The sequence below is a fragment of the Penaeus vannamei genome, chromosome 2 (genome assembly GCF_042767895.1).
Source record: "Penaeus vannamei isolate JL-2024 chromosome 2, ASM4276789v1, whole genome shotgun sequence".
In the NCBI taxonomy this organism is placed as follows: domain Eukaryota; kingdom Metazoa; phylum Arthropoda; class Malacostraca; order Decapoda; family Penaeidae; genus Penaeus; species Penaeus vannamei.
This window is the reverse complement of record NC_091550.1, coordinates 6,799,767-6,817,266: the sequence shown is the minus strand read 5'-3', so window position 1 is coordinate 6,817,266 and position 17,500 is coordinate 6,799,767. Positions and strand designations below refer to the sequence as shown.

General features: G+C 43.0%; 1 protein-coding gene across 1 annotated transcript in view; it reads left to right on the top strand.

The window, feature by feature from the left end:
* Positions 1-4,782: 4,782 nt before the first annotated feature.
* The window catches only part of LOC113806836 (uncharacterized), a 71,393-nt gene continuing 58,675 nt past the window's right edge, over positions 4,783-17,500 (top strand). Inside the window, exon 1 of the mRNA XM_070129500.1 lies at positions 4,783-5,369. The gene's annotated coding sequence lies outside the window, so the exon portion shown is untranslated. The remainder of the gene's footprint in view (positions 5,370-17,500) is intronic.

Genomic DNA, 17,500 nt, shown 5'->3' with positions numbered 1-17,500 from the left:
GCGTAGCTCCCAAACCACAGGAAATTACCAGATCTTTTTAGTATAGCTTCTAACACTCGCGCGAAAGTGAACTGTGCAATACCTGGTTTCCCTGAACAACTTTGAACCTACTCAGACACCCCTGTAACTGCGAAATTGCTAAAACTTTCCTAAAGCTGTTTCCACTCTCCCAGATCCCAGGCGAGTTTTGCAGAGTGTAACTTTTCGCTTAAACCTTTGATGATGCTAGTACTTGTGCATTGCCAAAGTGCGCTGTGGAAATTCTGCTTATTATAGCTATATTTTCTTAGATGGTAAAACATTGAATGTGAATATTAAAGTATTGATCATAATTATGACGTAACAATGGTGATAATAATGATCATGATGATACTGATGGCGGCAAAAAAAATAAGGATGATAGTAATGGTAATGTAAACACTATTTCTTAATTTGGCTAATTAAGATCAATGTCAGTGCAGTTTGAGCATCTCTGTTATTCTGTTTCATTACTATACTATTATGTAACTAAAAAGTAACTCAAATTACTTGCTTTGGCGCCTAACTAGTGTACTTTCACTAATCTACACCAACGTTGCTATTATACGGTAGCAGCAAAGATTAGTGTGACCTAACCAGCAGCAGCAAAGATATTGTGACCTAACCTACTGTATCTGAAACAAACTGCATTGCCAAAAATACTTTAAAAAATCGCGTGGAAATTTCCAAGATGGATTCTACGAACATACTATCTCCCTTTTTGAAAATTAAAATTCTACACACTGTCGGTGTAGAATGTCAAGCTAATTATACCTCTACAACTCGAAAACATCCTTTATGGAAATGACATAGACGAGGCCATAACACGAAAAGTATTTGTTGAGTGAAGTGAAACACATATCGTGTTCTTTTTTTATCCAACCAAATAAAATAGCCTCCCCTTCCTCCTTTCATCGGCAATAGCAGGGTTTCGACATCGTCTTTATCCAGATACAATTTGGAAAACTCCGGATATATGAAGAGTATACACGGGCGGGGAGAGAGATGCAACATGTCACCACAGAGAGAGCTGCTTGGCGTTTTCTCTTTCGCGGAAATATGAAATCTTTTCCTACTGTCCTTTTTTATTATTGTGAAAGAACGTCGTCGGTTAAGTACTGTAATGAGTGGTTATTTATATTTAAAAGAAGTAAGGATATATAATTGTTAATCGGAAAAAGGCAAACTATCTTTGAAAGAAATTCCAAGAAACGTTTCTAGAACTGGTTTTAAAAGATGCCATTTCTCTTCGGTGAATTCAACTGTGCAACCCCCATGAGTTGTATCGCAATTAGGAGAATATCCACACCTCTCTTAAATCGACCCCACAATTACCACAGAGAAGAACCGAATATATATTCAATCCTTTTAAACAGGTTGTTTTGGGAGATATGATAAAACTCTTGGTAACAACCATGACGTCACACAGGCACGTGTTGTGATTGGCTGCCATCTCTCGGTCCCCACGTGATCTTCAGATGTTTGGGTTCAATGTTTTTGGCAAGCAAGAATTAACTGTAACCTTCGTCATCTCCCGCCTGTTATATCGCAACATTTCTGTGTAAAAGCCGCCTTTATCTGGTCGCCTGAGAAATTAATTTGATGCAAGAGATACGAGGGTACTGGGTGAGGTTTTGAAATGCGTATCGTGTGCAGAATAATCGACTATGTCTGGTCAGGTTACGCCGCATGTTATATAATGCAAACCTACTTTTTTGTTGAAGGTTATTCAAGTGAAAAGTGAAGAAAAGAGAGAGAGAGAGAGAGAGAGAGAGAGAGAGAGAGAGAGAGAGAGAGAGAGAGAGAGAGCGAAGGCGAGCGAGAGAGAGAGAGAGAGAGAGAGAGAGAGAGAGAGAGAGCGAAGGCGAGCGAGAGAGAGAGAGTGTGTGTGTGTATGTGTGTGAGAGAGAGGGAGTGTGTGTGTGAGAGAGAGAGAGAGAGTGTGTGTGTGAGAGAGAGAGAGTGTGTGTGTGTGTGAGAGAGAGAGAGACAGAGACAGAGAGAGTGTGTGTGTATGTGTGTGAGAGAGAGAGAGAGAGAGAGAGAGAGAGAGAGAGAGAGAGAGAGAGAGAGAGAGAGAGAGAGTCGAGTCGAGTCTGGCACGTGAATAATATACCACAAGCCAACAGCATGGCACAATCCCCCTGGTCTTTTCTTGTGAACTTTGTATGTTCTGAACAAAAGATTATTTTTGACACTTGAATTCATCACTTTCCGGGATGTATATTTACAACTGCCATTTACCTGAAGAAATGTGATGTCAGTCTCGAAAAGAAATGCAAGTAATGACAGAAAAAAAAAGAATTTATTGACTATAGTATGTAAAATCTCATCTAACCTAATGTTATCAGCTAACCATATCTTCCTAATTACGGTCTGTTTACGAAAAAAAATAGCAAAACCTCCATCTAACTCATTATCTAATAATTAATCCAGTTTTAGTATTAATTTTATACGTTTAGCTGAAAAAACATGACCAACTCACATCATTATGATTTTTTTGCAACACGAAAGAAATTTCTTCATTTCGACTTTCCCTTCTCCGCGACGTAAATAAACAAGAATCCTAAGAAATTATCAAAGCTTCCTCCTTCTCCCTTTCCACCTCCCTCCACTCCCTCCCTCCTTCCACCTCCCTGCCTCCCCCTCCTTCTCTCCCCCTCCCTCCACCCCCTTTCTTCCCTCCCCTCCCTCTACCCCATTCCTCCCCTCCCCCTCCCTCTCCCTCCCTGCCTCTCCTTCCATCCCTCCCCTCTCTCCTTACACCTCTCTCCACCCCCTTCCTTCCCTCTCCCTCCCTCCCTCCACCTCCCTTGCCTCCCTCCCCCTCCCCCTTCCTCCCCTACCCCTCCCTCATTCCACCTCCCTCCACCCCCTTCCTTCCCTCCCCCTCCCTCCACCCCTTCCTCCCCTACCCCTCCCTCCACCCCCTTCCTTCCCTCCCCCTCCCTCCACCCCCCATCCCTTCCCTCCCCTCCCTCCACCCCCCATCCCTTCCCTCCCCCTCCCTCCACCCCCCATCCTCCTACCCCTCCCTCCCCTCCCTGCCTCCCCTTCCTTCCCTCCCCCTCCCTCCACCCCCATCCTTCCCTCCCTTCTCCCTCCACCCCCATCCTTCCCTCCCCCTCCCTCCACCCCCATCCTTCCCTCCCCCTCCCTCCACCCCCATCCTTCCCTCCCCCTCCCTCCACCTCCTTCATTCCCTCCCCTCCCTTCTCGCTCTTTCCCGGGGATTCCCCTGACCTCGCCTCTCGCCTTTCTAAAGACCAAAATGTTCAAAAGCCGGCCTTTCAGAGACCTAAAATGTTCAGATAATGTGATTGGCTTTCCTTGATCTCCTTAAGCAGGCTTCAACACTCCATGAATAACCTAACCTAACCTAGCCTTTTAAGGGAAGAGTTTTCGGCGTTTATGAAAATCTTCTGGAGTTTATATTTTTTTGAGTTTAGGTTAATCACTTATCTCTATCTATTTTTACGTGAGATTGTCAAGTCCTGTTTTATTTTTATATTTTTTTTATTATTTTGATGCTGAGGTCTTCACTGTTGTATAAGGTCATCGAGTGCGTAATAATACAGTAGTGTATTGTATTCCATTTTATGTGTTTAGCAAAGCGTTGATCTGATCGCAAACGGAGACAAATGCACAAACACACACAGACTTACACACACATGCATATATATGTGTACACGGTATAAATAAATTGTGATATCCAAGGGTTTAGCTAACTTTTTCCCACGCTGCATTTTTTTCCCAGATTAAAACTAAAGATTTTTTTGACCACCATAATATATATATATATATATATATATATATATATATATATATATATATGTATACATATATATATGTGTGTATATAAATACATCAATAAATATACATATACATATATATACATATACATACATACACACACACAAATATATATATATATATATATATATATATATATATATATATATATATGAACGAATATATATTAATCATACATACACACGCCTAAATACACAGACATGTGTGCATGTATGTATATATATACATACATATATATATATATATATATATATATATATATATATATATATATATATGTGTGTGTGTGTGTGTGTGTGTGTGAGTGTGTGTGTGTATGTGTGTGTGTGTGTGTGTGTGTGTGTGTGTGTGTGTGTGTGTGTGTGTGTGTGTGTTTATGTATAAATATAAACACATATATAAGCATATATATATACACATTGATGTATTTATATGTGTGCGTACGTCCTAGTGTGTGTGTGTGCGTGTGAGCGTGTGTGTGTAGTATATACAAACGCACACACGCATATTCAGTATGTTTACGTGTTAAAAGGTAAATAAATGAACATGCTTAGACACAGATGCTTTTGTTTACATATTCAAACGCGTGTACATGAATATTTAAATGGTTTGCTTGTTCACGAATATTTAGACTAGCGTGTAGGTCAGTAGATTTCCGTAGTTTTTCCTAAACAACCTTGAGGCAAAAGGACCTGAATTCATAAGACCAGACTGAAGCCGAGTCCACCTAATTTTTTTTCTTTTTTGCACGTACGTTGCACCATCCACTTCAAGGGGGAGGCGAGGAGAGACATCTATTTCATATAAAACAGCAAAAAAATCCTTTCGCTGAATTCTTAATTCGTGTTGAGATCACGTGCGAGCCATCCACAAGAATAGGCCGAACAAACAAACATACAAACAACAGGGTATAAAGCCTGCATAATCTGTGGACGAAAATATAAACAAGGCAGACCCAAACGTGCCGCATGGTTTTTAAAAAAAGACGCGTTGGCAACCGAGGTGCTCTCGCTTCTCGCCGAAGAACTCTACCAACGTTGCGCATTGGCCCACGAAACCCCAACGTGGTAGGACGTCCAACCCACTCTCTCTGGGCAACACAGACATCACACTTACACTTAAGACGTCTCGGATATCATCGAGAGGATTGACCAGTCTTCTTGAAAAACAACGTTTATTTGATATATATTCTCTTCCACAGTGTTGGTACTTCAGTCGAGTGGTTGGATTGTCTGTGTTGGGGTTATTCTATAAAGGCCAAATAAACAACCATAACAGTATTATTAGTATTTAAACCGAGTTGATCACTGTCATCAAAGCGAAGAAATTCAAGTGTTCACACAACCTTCGATTCGAGAACTTGTATATCTACTTCACTCTTCTCGCCGGGAGGACCGAGCGAGGAAAACTAGCAAAATTACGAAGAACTACAAGTGATTTTTAGCGCCTCGTCAAACACATTACCTCGTTCCACCCAGAACCAGAACCGCTGCAAGGAAGGCGCACCAACCAGGAGTTTGTTGCAGGACTACTGCTAGGTAAGTGGCAGAAGGATAGTTATGAAATGCTAGGATTCTGGAGGGAGAATGTATTTCTTTTTTGTCATTTTTTATATTTTGTGCATTGCGTGTTTTGTTTGTTTTATTTTGTTTTTGTTTTCTTTCGTATTCCGTGTTAAAGTGAGCAGATCCATGAAAAATTGAAAGAAAAATCGAGGTAAAGATGGACCTGTAACTTTATTTATATAAATGATACTTAATTGAGAGTTTGCGTTTGTACTTTATTATTTCCGATTACCACGTACTGTGAATTCATGTTTACATCATAATACCGCAAAGTTAAAAGAACAGCGACCCATACATTCCCATAGATCACCATGAAACCATACAACCCTTCAATACTCACACTAAATCGTAAGTATCAACTCCCAGAGATGACTAATATTCCTCACAATTGCAAAGTGATTCACCTGCAATATCCACGAGAAAACCGAGGCAGGAATACCAACGAAGTGCCACCTCGGCGACGTGGATTTGGCACCAACCTGCACGTGTGTGTGTTTCGCCCAGAGCACCGTGACTCAAACGCGTGATATCTCTAGAAACGTTTTTTGAATCGATGGCGAGAGAAAGAACTGGTTTTAAAACTTATGACATTCGTGTGTGTGTGTGTGTATGTGTGTGTGTTTTAGATTTAGGTGTTATTTCGGGATAAGACGACATAGGCAAATAAAATGGGGGTCACAGCATCTTATGAAAATGATGTATTGAGTTGTATGAACTTGGACCAGATCGTTCTGGATGCCAAACGCGTATTTAGAACATGAAAACATTCTTTCATGAAGTATTTTTTCGTTACGTGACTGTGACACCCTCGAGAAACGTAACACCAAACGAGAAACGACAGAGAAAATCGAATTGCATGTTTTTAACCGGCCAAATTTATAGAATATCGCATCGATCCGTCTTATCGGGGTTTAACAACACCTCACGAGCCCAAATGACCTTGCAGTGGCGCAGGAGAACCCCGTTATAACCACCTCTTCTGTTCCTCTGGCACCGGCGCTCTTTGACTCTATGTTGAAGTGGCTGACAAACCCTGTCTTCTTTGCTCTCACTCGCTCTATGCTCTTTGATGTGCGATAGACTTCTATTTTTTACGATATGGGCGTACTTTTGTGATATTGGGCGCCTCGTGTAGGTTTTACAATCTGGTTTCGGATACTTTCGTCTTTCTGTATGTCCCTTGGCGTTTGCCTGCGTTTGTCTGTGTCTGTCTGTCTGTCTGTCTCTCTCTCTGTCTGTCTGTCTGTCTCTCTGTCTGTCGGTCTCTCTCTGTCTGTCGGTCTCTCTCTGTCTGTCGGTCTCTCTCTGTCTGTCTCTCTCTGTCTGTCTCTCTCTCTTTCTCTCTCTCTCTCTCTCTCTCTCTCTCTCTCTCTCTCTCTCTATGTCTGTCTGTCTCTCTCTCTCTCTATGTCTGTCTGTGTGTGTCTCTCTCTGTGTCTGTCTCTCTCTCTCTCTCTCTCTCTCTCTCTCTCTCTCTCTCTCTCTCTCTCTGTCTCTCTCTCCTCTCTCTCTCTCTCTCTCTCTCTCTCTCTCTCTCTCTCCCTCCCTCCCTCCCTCTCCCTCCCTCCCTCCCTCCTTCCTCTCCCTCTCTCTATCCCTCTCCCTCCTCTCTCTCTCTTTCTCCCCTCCCTCCCTCCCTCTCTCTCTCACTCTCTCCCTTTTGCCCTCTCCCTCCCTATTCCTCTCTCTCTCTCTCTCTATCTATCTATCTATCAATGTATCTCTCACATCCCCTCCCTTACCTTGTCTGTGTCTGTTTGTCCGATTTTCTTCTCCCACCCTTCTCTCCGATCTTCTCTTTAATTCTCTTCTTTGCTCTTCTCTTTTCTTCCCCGTTGTTTCTCCTCTTCTCTCCTCCCTTGCCCTTTCCCTTCGTTTCCCTTTTCTCCCCTCTCTTCTCGCATCCTCCCCTCCCCCCAATCTCCATTCCTTCTCTCTATCGTTTCCTACTCCTGTTCTTCCTCTTCCTCGCCCACTATTTGGCAAATACCAAGGGATCAGCTGAGCGCCCAGTGTTATTTGCCGGGGACGCAAGAAGTGACCCTGCGCTTATAGAAACAAAAGACGATCTATAAATAGCTCGTCAAACGGTGCTGACACCTTAGTTACTTGGGTTAGATTATGTGTTTGGATTCCCTTGTTTATATATGTGTGTGTGTGTGTGTGTGTGTGTGTGTGTGTGTGTGTGTGTGTGTGTGTGTATGTATGTATACATACATACATAGATATGCAGATATATGTATAAGAATATATTCATATATTTATTCAATTATGTATAGTTATTTATGTATATGTATTCATACTTATACATGTTTTACATATACATTGTATAACCACACACACACACACACACACACACACACACACACACACACACACACACACACACACACACACACACACACACACACACACACACCTGCTTAGGAACAACCACAAAGAGGGAAAAAATGGTATACTCAACATTATTAGGATCCTCCCTGCCAACGGATAGTGTTGTCTCTGGTCGAACAGGACTGTCGCAATCTAGGAAAATATGTTTAGGCCACGAGACTGGTCATGTAAGTCTTAGACGAGCATCCGCCTGCATAGAGTAACTGGTAAAAAAAAATAGAAAGAGAGGAAAAAAAGAGAGAGAGAAAAAAAAGAGCAAGGGACATTCAGTAAGCGAGTTTGGTTGCCTCACACACCCCGTCTCCCCTCTCTCCTCCTCCTTACCCTCCTCCCCTCTCTCTTTCTTCCTGCCCTCCATGCTTCTCTCTCTCTCTCTCTCTCTTTCTCTCCTTATCTTCCTTGACGCCCACTTCTTGCCTCCCCCTCTCTTTTACTCTCTCTCTTTCTCTCTCTCTCTCTCTCTCTCTCTCTCTCTCTCTCTCTCTCTCTCTCTCTCTCTCTCTCTCTCTCTCTCTCTCTCTCTCTCTCTCTCTCTCCCCCCCTTATCTGCCTTGACGCCCTCTTCCTGCCTCCCCCTCTCATTTACTCTCTCTCTCTCTCCCATTCCCCCCTGTCCCTCTCCCATTCCCTCTCCCCTTCCCCCCTTCCCTCCCCTCCTTCCCTCTCCTTTTTCCCTCTCCCTCTCCCATTACCCTCTTCCCTCCCTCTCCCTCCCCCTCTCCCATTACCCCCCCTCAGTCCCCTCCCTTCCCTCTCTCCCTCTCCCATATCTTTGCTCTCCTCCCCCTTACCCCCCCCTCCCAGCCGTCAGGAAGCGCCCGGCGAAGCACCAATCCCTGCCACCGGTAAGCGGATCCCGGTCTCCCATCCCCCCTTCCCTCGAGCTCCTCCCCCTTATCTCCTTGTTCCCCCCCTTCCCTCCTCCCTTTCCCCCCTTATCTCTCCCCCCCCTCCCAGCCGTCAGCAAGCGCCCAGCGAAGCACCAATCCCGGTAATGGCGTGAAGACTGCCACCGGTAAGCGGATCCCGGTCTCAATTGCCCCATTCGCCGAGCTGGCTCCCCCTGTATGCTTCTTGTTTCTTCTCTTCTCCCTTTCTTCTCTTTCTCTTCTCTCTTCTTGTTCTTCGTCTACTCTTTTTTTTTTCTCTCTCTCTGTTCGCTGTTTTTCTCTTATTTCTTCTCTTCTCCCTTCTTCGTTGATCTTTTCTCTCTCTCTGTTCGCTGTTTTTTCTCTTATTTCTTCTCTTCTCTTTCTCTTCTCCCTACTTCGTCTTCTCTTTTCTCTCTCACTTTGTTCGCGTTCTTTTATTCCGCGAATTTGCGATTTATTTATTTTTTGTATTTTATTTTTATTTTTTTAAAGTCCGTTTTTTTCATTTTTCTGCTATCTACTCTCTTTATCCCCGAATTATTATTTTTTATTATTTCTTCATCCTCTCTTTTTCTCCCTTTTCCTTTCTCTTACTCCCACAACCATTTTCTAATTTCTTAGCCTCCTCTTCTCCCTATTCCTCTCCCCTGTTTTTGCTTGTTTCTTTTTCTCTCTTATCTTTCCTTCCATATCTCCCTGTTTTTTTTCTCTCTCTCTCTCCTTATCTTTATTCCATTCTGCATCCTCTTCGCGTTTCTTATTTTTCTCTCTTTTCTTTTTCCAATTCCTCCTTCCACATCCTTCATCCTCTCCCCATCCCCATCTATTCATCGACTATTTTAACTTCCTTTCTCCCCTCTCACTCGATTTATCATAGTTTTCCTTGCCTCCTTTTTTTTGTCTCGCGCGGCACGTGGTTCCTAAGATTTCTTGTCCTCAAGAAGGTTATCTATGTTGTAACACATATATTATCACTATCTTCCTATATTACGTTATCTTTACGACCTTGTTAAGATAAGGTAAGAGCATAGGCTTTGTTTATTCTCGTTTATGTAACTGTGGGCATCGATATTTTGAAAATAGAGTGGGGGGAGGTGTATTTTGAAAATAGCGTGGTATAGGAATTTTGAAAATAGAGTGGTGTAGGTTATATATTTTGTAGGTTGTATATTATATATTTTGAAAATAGAGTGGTGTAGGAAATATATTTTGCAGGTTATATATTATATATTTTGAAAATAGAGTGGTTTAGGTTATAGATTTTGTAGGTTATATATTATATATTTTGAAAATAGAGTGTGGGAGATGTAGGTTTCGTAATGAGTAGATGAATGGGAATAGATAGAATGAAGAATAGAATAGGTTGGAATGAAGAGAAGTTAAAATGGATGAAGTAAAGGAAAATGAATTGAAATAATCAAGGGATAATAGATAGATAATAATAATCGATAGAATAATCAAGGGGAAATAAATATATGAAATAAATAAGACGAGAGCAAATAAGATGAAATAGAATAAGGTAAGATAGAACAGAAGACGATAGAATTAAGAGAAAATCATAGAAAATAAAGGCTTGATGTAGTAAGACTTCTTTGAGAAAATATGTAGTTTTACGTAATCTTAATCTTATGACCGTATGGTTCGGGAATATCATCTCCAGGTCAGCATCTTGTGGCTTATCTAAACGCTGCGTATTTCGTCATTAGTTTCGTAAAACTCAGCTGATACAACTTAATACATCATTTTCATAAGATGCTGTGACCCCCATTTTATTTGCCTATGTCGCCTTTTATGGAGAGAGAGAGACCCCTGTGTCAATGAGAACTTTGCGGGAAGTTATTGTCAATGTTGGGGAAAAAAAAACATTATTCTCATTATGAATATGTAAACTCGAGCATATATTTGATTTCTAACACATGTAAACAAACATAAACAACGATTGTCCTTTTAACTCACCTAAACAAACACAAACATACAAACACACCAAAGATCCTGTTTTGGCGAAATTTTTGGCAGTTTTTATGATTTAAACACACGTCATCCTTGTCGCTTTTCTAACACGCATAACACAAACACCCATTGCCTTTGTAGAAAAGGTATGAATGAGAAAAAATATCTCAGGAGGTGTATTTGACCGGTGTCGGATATACCTCTTGTATTGGGAAGATGTTCATTCTCGCTCATACCTTTTCTACATTTGTCAACGTGAATAAGGTTCACCCATTGGTTTATTAATACACACGGAAACAAACACAAACATGGAAACAAATACAAACGGAAACAAACACAAGCAAACACGCAAACAAAAGCAGACACGCCAACACACAAACACGAGCAAGCACGCAAACAAACACAAACACGCAAACAAACGCTACCACGAAAACAAACACAAACGGAAACAAACACAAACACGCAAAAAAACACAAACACGAGCAAGCACACAAACACGCAAACAAACGCTACCACGAAAACAAACACAAGCAAACACGCAAACAAAAACAGACACGCAAACACACAAACACGAACAAGCACGCAAACAAACACAAACACGCAAACAAACGCTACCACGAAAACAAACACAAACGGAAACAAACACAAACAGGCAAAAAAACACAAACACGAGCAAGCACACAAACACGCAAACAAACGCTACCACGAAAACAAACACAAGCAAACACGCAAACAAAAACAGACACGCAAACACATAAACACGAGCAAGCACGCAAACAAACGCAAACAAACGCTACCACGAAAACAAACACAAACGGAAACAAACACAAGCAAACACGCAAACAAAAACAGACACACAAACACGAGCAAGCACACAAACACGCAAACAAACGCTACCACGAAAACAAACACAAGCAAACACGCAAACAAAAACAGACACGCAAACACACAAACACGAGCAAGCACGCAAACAAACGCTACCACGAAAACAAACACAAACGGAAACAAACACAAATACGCAAAAAAAAAAAAAAAAAAAAAAACACAAACACAAAAACACCAAAATCCATTATCCGGATCAACACCTTATGATATGCAACAGCGACGCGTGAATGCTTCCGAGAAACAATTATTTATTATTCATCTCTGTCGTCATTTATTCATTCGCATCGACATGTAAACCCTAATGATTCCGCATACAGAGAGAGAGAGAGAGGGAGGGAGGGAGAGGGAGAGAGAGAGAGGGGGGGGAGGGAGAGGGAGGGAAGGAGAGAGAGCGAGAGAGGAGAGGGAGAAAGGGGAGGAGGGGAGAGTAGAGGGAGGGGGGGAGAGATGGAGAGAGAGGGGGAGAGATAGAAAGAGAGGGGGAGAGATAGAAAGAATGTGAGAGAGAGGGAGAGAAAGGGGGGAGAGATAGAAAGAAAGAGAGAGAGAGAGGGGGGAGAGAAAGAAAGAAAGAGAGGGAGGGGGGAGAGAAAGAAAGAGGGAGAGGGAGAGAAAGAGAGAGAGAGAGAGGGAAGGAGGGAGGGGGGAGAGAAAGAAAGGAAGAAACAGCGTTATGTAACAGAGAGATGCGTGTGTCTGTCAGTGGATTGAGTTATATGATGGTAGATTTTCTACTTGGATCATTTTTTAGATTAATTTTGTTTTTATGATGCCTGTTTATCTATCGTTTCGGTAATCCCCCCCCCCCTTTCATCTCTTTAATCATTTGCTTATCCGTTTTTGAACCTTTTTTCTGTTCCTCTCAAGCCCTATTTATTATATATATTTATTGGTTTCTTTTATCTTCCTTTTCTAATTTCTCACAAATACTGCATTTTCTATAATAGAAACTAACAATCACAAACAGACAAAAAACGGTCACCAAAAACAACAAAAACGGTCACAAAAAACAACAAAAACGGTCACACAAAAAACGGTCACAAAATACAGCAAAAACGGTCACACAAAAAAACGGTCACAAAAAACAGCAAAAACGGTCACAAACAAAAAAAAATCACAAAAATCGGTCACAAACCAGCAAACAAACGGCCATAAGCAAACAATAACCCGATATTCATCAATGGAATGGTGACGTCACGCAAGGACAGTGTTTTCATGGCTATTGAATGACACTTCATCGCCACACCTCCCTTTTCCGAACCCCCTCCCCCCCCCCTCCCCTTCCCCATTTCCTCTCGCACCCTTTTCCAAACTTTTTCGTATATCTGCTGCTAGTTTTTTTTTTTCTCTCTCTCTTTCATTCTCTCTCTCTCTCTCTCTCTCTCTCTCTCTCTCTCTCTCTCTCTCTCTCTCTCTCTCTCTCTCTGTTTGGCTCTCTCTCTCTCTCTCTCTTTCTCTTTCTCTTTCTCTTTCTCTTTCTCTTCCTTCCGCCGTCTTTCTCTCTCTCTCTCTCATGTCCCTCTCTCGTCTCTCTCTCTCTCTCTCTCTCTCCTTTCCCTTCTTCTCAATGCTTTCCATGCCTTCTTCCTTTCCGTCCTCTCCCTCCTTCCTCTTCTCCCCATCACAATGCTTTCCCCTTTTATCCCTTTCCCTCCCTTCTTCCTTCCCTTTCCCTTCTTTCTGCCCACACCCTCCTTTGTTCACCCTCTCCTCTACGTTTATCCCTCTTCCATCTCCTCCCCAACACCCCAATCTCTCTCTCTCTTCTTCTCTCCCCTTCCTCCTCCTTCCCTCCCTTCCTTTCCTGTCCCCCTTCCCTCCTTCCTTTTCTCTCCCTCTCCCTCCTTCCTTTCCTCTCCCCCTCCACCCTCTCCCTCCCCTCCCCTCTCTCCCCTCTCCCTCCCTCCTCCTCCTCCCTCTCCTCCCTCCTCTCCCTCCCTCCCTCCCTCTCTCTCTCTCTCTCTCTCTCTCTCTCTCTCTCTCTCTCTCTTACTCTCTCTCTCCCTTACTTTCTCTCTCTCTCCCTCTCTCTCTCTCTCCTTTTCCCTCTCTCTCTCTCTCCTTCTCCCTTTCTCTCCTTCCCCCTTTCTCTCTCTTTCATTTTCTTTCTTTTTCTCTCCCTCCCTCCCCCTCCCTTCCTCCCTCCCTCCCCTCCCATCCCATCCTCCCTCCCCTCCCTTCCCCTCCCTCCCCTCCCCTCCCTCCGCGGAAATCACACAAGTGCCGCGACCCCCTGTATCAGCGGCACTCCCAGGCACCCGACCGAATGCTGACTTGTGCCACGGCTCTTTAATGACGTCACCGGTGATCTCTCGACGAAATGCTGACATCACAAGGCCTCGTCGAATCAGCTGAGTCAAGGTTGAGTACGGCGAGGGGATGGGGATGGGAGGCGTGGTATGGGGGATTCAGGTTGAAAGGGGAGGGGGGGGGGAGTTTGTGGGAGGTATGTTGTAGGGGGGGGAAGGTTTTGTGAGGGGATGGGAGGCGTGGTATGGGGGGCCCAGGTTGAAAGGGGAGGGGGGGATTTGTGGAGGTATGTTATAGGGGGGAGGTTTAGTGTGTGTGAGGTGATGGGGAGCGTGGTATAGGGGGCCAGGTTGAAAGGGGAGGGGGGAGTTTGTGGGAGGCATGGTATGGGGGGGGAGGTTTTGTGCGTGAGGTGATGGGAGGCGTGGTATAGAGGGTTCAGGTTGAAAGGGGGAGGGGGAGATTTAGTGCGCGAGTTCATGGTAGTCATGGTACGGGGAAAGGTTTAGTGCGTGAGGTGATGGGAGTCATGGTAGAGGAGCCAGGTTTAGTGCGCTGGTTCATGGTAGTCATGGTAGGGAGAAAGGTTTTGTGCGTGAGGTGATGGGAGGCATGGTAGGGGGGAAGGTTTAGTGCACGGGTTCATGGTAGCCATGGTAGGGGGAACAGGTTTAGTGCGCTGGTTCATAGTACTCATGGTAGGAGGACCAGGTTTAGTGCGCGAGTTCATGGTAGTCATGGTAGGGGGGTCAGGCTTAGTGCGCGAGTTCATGGTAGTCATGGTAGGGGGAAAGGTTTTGTGCGCGAGTTCATGGTAGTCATGGTAGGGGGAAAGGTTTAGTGCGCGAGTTCATGGTAGTCATGGTAGGGGGGCAGGTTTAGTGCGCAAGTTCATGGTAGTCATGGTAGGGGGAGAGGTTTAGTGCGCGAGTTGATGGTAGTTATGGTAGGGGGGCAGGTTTAGTGCGCAAGTTCATGGTAGTCATGGTAGGGGGAGAGGTTTAGTGCGCGAGTTGATGGTAGTCATGGTTGGGGGAAAGGTTTAATGCGCGAGCTAGTGGAATTCAGACCTAGTGGAATTCATGGTAGGGGAGCCAGGCTTAGTGCGCGAGTTCATGGTAGTTATGGTAGGGGGAACAAGTTTAGTGATCGGGTTCATGGAAATCGTACACTGGCTTATCCTTAAACGTATCTTGGTGTAATGTTGTGATGATAGTTTAGTGGAAAAATAAAAAGTTTTATTTGATAATAGATTTGTTGATACAGTGGTTCGAATGTTATTGAAGTTGTTCTGTATATATATGTATGTCTATGTGTTTGTCTGTTTGTTTTTAGAGAACAGAGACTATAGAGGAATCAAAAAAATCGAAAAAGAATAACAGCGATTTAGCCATACGAGTAGAACAGAAAATGGAATAAGAAGAAAGAAGGAGAAAAAGAGAGGGAGGGGGGGAGGGGGGAAGACCTAGCAACGCAACGATAAAAGAGAGAGAGAGAGAGAGATGAGAAGAGGAGATTAAAAATAGACGGAGACAAGCGGAGCATTACGTTGTTCTTCTCTTCTCTTCTCTTCGCTTCTTATCGATTCAGAAGCAACTCGAGTGTCAGGTTTGGCTCTCGCTTTTGTGCGTTATGGTTGAGTTGCGAAGGAAGGGAGAGGCGGACGGGCGAGGAGAAAGAGAGGAATAAAGATAGAAGGGGATAAGCACAGTGATTGGATGATTTAAGGGAAAGAGATAGATATAAGTATGGAGAGTATAAACAATGCTTAAATGATGATGATGTGAGGGAAAGATATAGATATAAGTATAGAGAGTAAAGGAAAGTATAGAGGAATAGGAATAGGTAGAATAAATAAAGAAGAGAGAAACGAGTTATAGTTGAGTTGCAAAGGAAGGGAGAGGCGGACAGACGAGGAGAAAGAGAGGAATAAAGATAGAAAGGGATAAGCACAGTGTGTGGATGATTTAAGGGAAAGAGATAGATATAAGTATAGAGAGTAAAGGAAAGTATAGAGGTAAAGGGATAGGTAGAATAAATAAGGAAGAGAGAAACGAGTTATAGTTGCGAAGGAAGGGAGAGGCGGACAGACGAGGAGAAAGAGAGGAATAAAGATGGAAAGGGATAAACACCGCTTAGATGATGATGATATGAGGGAAAGATATAGATATAAGTATAGAGAGTAAAGGAAAGTATAGAGGAATAGGAATAGGTAGAATAAATAATGAAGAGAGAAACGAGTTATAGTTGAGTTGCGAAGGAAGGGAGAGGCGGACAGACGAGGAGAAAGAGAGGAACAAACAAATATGGGAATAAGCACAGTGCTTGGATGATTTAAGGGAAAGAGGCAGATATAAGTATAGAGAGTAAAGGAAAGTATAGAGTTGAAGTATAGGTTGAATAAATAAGGGAGAAGCAGATAAATAAGGAAGAGAGAAACGAGTTATAGTTGATTTGCGAAGAAAGGGAGAGGCGGACAGACGAGGAGAAAGAGAGGAACAAACACATAGGGGAATAAGCTGTGATTAGATGATTAAAGGAGACTGATATAAGTATAGAGGCAAAAGGAAAGGTAGAAAATATAGATATATGCAAAGAGAGATGCAAAAGAAAGAATATAAAGTATAAGGAGTTAAAAATATTGGTTAAAAGGACATGAGGCAAATGAAGGCAAACAGATAGATAGAAAAAATTAACATGACATATAGAGAGAGGCAACGAAGAATAACGAAAAGATAAATAATAGATAACAGAGAAACCGAAAAGCAGAGAGGGAGGTAGACAAAACAAACAAGAGAGAGAGACGAGTGTACAGAGACAGACACGGCACGTAACTGGACAAAAGAACAAAAGAACGCACAGACAGGCACGAAAAAGTCCATCCCTTGTTCCACTGAAATTACTTTGGGATAAAACCTTGACCTTGAGTATCAGTTCCAAGGAGGTTCGCATTATGTTTTCTTTCTTGGGCTTGATGCCTTTTATCGCGATGTAATGATTTGGTGAACTCCCTATCTTGGGGGGGGGGAGGGGGTTGTGTGGCCTTGTTTGAGGTGTGGATTGTTTTTTTTTTTGGGGGGGGGGGGGGAGCTGATTTTTTTTTTTTTTTTTTTTTGGGGGGGGAGCTGGTTTTTTTTTGGGGGGGGGGGCTTGTTTATAAGTGTATTAGAGAGATAGACAGACAGCTATGTAGTTTTGGTTTGTTTTAGATTGTATGAGGACAGAGACAGACAGACAGATAAGCAGATAGACAAGCAGCCAGACAAATAGACAGACAGATAAGCAGATAGACAGACAGACAGACAAGCAGACAGACAGACAGGCAGATAAACAGATAGACATACAGATAAGCACATAGACAAACAAACAGACACTCATATACAGGCAGAAACAAACGAAGAAACAAAGAGAAAGAGAGCGAATTAAAAACAGTAAAAAAGAGGAAGAGGGCCACCGAAAAGAATCCATAACCAAACACAAAACAAACAAACACAAAGACACTATTTCGACGCCGAATACCCCCCCCCCCCTCCCCGTCTTCCCAAACACGACTCGAAAAAGACGAAATATCCTACAACTTTTCATATTAGAATAGAGGAAAGTGGATTTCTGAGAATAAAAAGAGGAAAGTGGATTTATTAACACAAACACAAAGGCATTATTTAGACGCCGAATACTACCCCCCCCTCCCTCTTCCCAAACACGACTCGAAAAAGACGAAATATCCGACAACTTATCATATTAGAATAGAGG